This window comes from Oryza brachyantha, chromosome 12 (assembly GCF_000231095.2).
Source record: "Oryza brachyantha chromosome 12, ObraRS2, whole genome shotgun sequence".
Lineage (NCBI taxonomy): Eukaryota > Viridiplantae > Streptophyta > Magnoliopsida > Poales > Poaceae > Oryza > Oryza brachyantha.
Genome location: NC_023174.2, coordinates 6,589,407 through 6,592,084, shown reverse-complemented (window position 1 = coordinate 6,592,084; position 2,678 = coordinate 6,589,407).

Sequence of the window (2,678 nt, the reverse complement as noted above, 5' to 3'; positions counted from 1 at the left end):
ACCTAATTCAATTAAATCGAGGCTCGCAAATCGATTAACTGGATTTAAATTCAAATTGCAGAAGTATAAAATTCGACCAAACAAATTTAATTTAAAACTCGGCAAAAGTGGGGTTTTCCTTTTTCCCTCCTTTTTCCTTTCTTTTTCCCTTCCTTCTCAAATTGGGCCGAAGTCCAATTTTCCTCCCTCCTTTTTCTTTTTCTTTTTCTCTTTTCTTTTCCTTTTTCTTCCTTCCCGGGCCGGCCTAGCCGAGCCGGCCCATCTTCCCGCTCGGCCGGCCCAGCCGCGCCGGCCGCTTCCCTCCGCCTGCGCGCGCCCCCGCCTGGGCCGCCGTTCGGCCCAGCTCCCGCGCCCGTGCCCGCGCCACGAGTCTGCGCCGCCTCCCTCCTCTCTCGCGCCACTGACAGGTGGGGCCCACCTGTCAGTGACCGTTTCGCCGCCTCCGCCCCAGCCCGCGCCGTGCCGTCCCCGCGCTGAGTCCGACTCCGCTTCGCCGCCGCAACCACCGCCGCCGCAACCGCCGCCGCCGAGACCGCGTCGTCCCCGACTCGGTCTCCAACCTCCGCCCGCCCTAGCCGGTGCCGCCACCCTATAAATCACGAGCAGACGCGCGCCGTCGCTCACTTTCCGTCGTCGCTCGAGTCGCCGCCGCGCTGTCGCCGTTCGCCGCCGCCGCGCAATCTCGCTGCCAGTTGCCGGTCGTTGCCGCCTAGCGACGTCATCGCCTCCGCCTCGGTGTCACCAACCTTTCTCGGGCTCTCATCGTCGCCGGTGGACGCGTCGCAGGTCCTCTGACCTCGCCGCCGCATTCGGCCCCCTCGCCGCCGCCCGTCAATCTCCGCCGCCGCTGCCGATCTCCCACTCCAACCCGCGTCGCCACCTTCGCCTCGATTTCGTCGACCCGTCCGCGCTCTCGCCGCCGCCGGTGAGCATCCCCATCCTCCTCCCCTCTCTCTCCCCCTTCCCGGCCGACCGCCGCCGAGTCGCACGCCGTCGCCGGACGGGTGCGAAGCTCGCCCTCGCCGCCGGCCGCTACGGTCGTCGTCGCCTTCGCGTCGCCGACGTCTAGCCGCCGTCGCCTGCGCTCGCGCGTGCCTGAGCGACGGCGCGCGGTGGCTCGGGATTTATAGGGTGGCCGCGTCGGCTAGGGCGGGGCGGAGGTTGGAGACCGAGTTGGGCGCGACGCGGTCTCGGCGGTGGCCGTTGCGGCGGCGGTGGTTGCGGCGGCGGCGCGGAGTCGGACTCGGCGCGGCACGGGCGCAGGCGCTGGCGGGGAGGCGGTCGCTGACAGGTGGGCCCCACCTGTCAGTGGCGCGAGGCAGGAGGGATGCGGCGCAGACTCGCGGGCGCGGGCGACGTGGCGAGCTGGGCCGGGCGGCGGCCCAGGCGGGGCGCGCGCGGGGAGGAGGCCGGAGGCCGGTCGGCTGGGCCGGCCGAGGGGAAGTGGGCTGGCTCGGCTGGGCCGGCCCGGGAAGGAGGAGAGAAAAAAGAAAAAGGAAAAAAGAAAAGGAAGGGAGGAAAATTGGACTTCGGCCCAATTTGAGAAGGAAGGGAAAAAGAAAGGAAAAAGGAGGGAAAAAAGGAAAACCCCACTTTTGCCGAATTTTAAATTAATTTGTTTGGCCAAATTTTATACTTCTGCAATTTGAATTTAAATCCAGTTAGTCGATTCGCGAGCCTCGACTTAATTAAATTAAGTTCTTTTAGAGGGATTCTTCGTGAGTTAATTAAGCCAATTGTTATTTATGAATTTCTTTTTACGATTTAAGGCTTAGGACAAAACTCCGGGTGTGATAGCTGGGCCGGCCCGAGAAGGAGGAAAAAGAAAAAGAAAAAGGAAGAGGAGGAAAATTGGACTTCGGCCCAATTTGAGAAGGAAGGGAAAAAGAAAGGAGGGAAAAAGAAAAACCCCACTTTTGCCGAGTTTTAAATTAATTTGTTTGGCCAAATTTTATACTTCTGCAATTTGAATTTAAATCCTGTTAATAGATTTGGAACCTTGATTTAATTAAATTAATTTCTTTTAGAGGGATTTTTCCTGAGTTAATTAAGCCAATTGTTATTTACGAAATTCTTTTTACGATTTTAGGCTTGGGTTAAAACTCCGAGCGTGACAAATATCTACATGGATCCGGTCTCAAATTAAACCCAAATAATTACGGTAACCATCCAACCTGATCGCAGACCCTGACGTGTCTTGAAGAGGGCACTAGAAAGGCTCTAAGCCATTGGATATGAAATAGAAGATACAACAGTTGGAATAGCCACAGTAGTCATCTACGTCATATGCCCATCAACCACTCAATGGTCGCAACCAAAAGCGTAGCCCAGAGACTCGATCTCAACAAAGGCATATTGCCCGGTTATCTCAATCATTTCAAACCTATCCTCATGTGGGACTAGTTGCCCAGGAATGTAACATAGTCTCACATAAATCATCTTAAGCATGATATCCAAATAATAAGTGGTTCTAAGCATAAAGCATAAATAGTCTTAATAAGATTCTAATAGTACTTGGCGACAAGCCATATATATTGGTTCATGCGGTAAGCATGCTACCCAAAAGCCCATAGGCAAACCAGCTAGGGTAAATCCCTAGTTAGAACCATCCTGTAAATCTGCAACATCACAAGCTGCATCAAACTCCTCATCCAATCAGTCATTACCTGCAGCAGGGT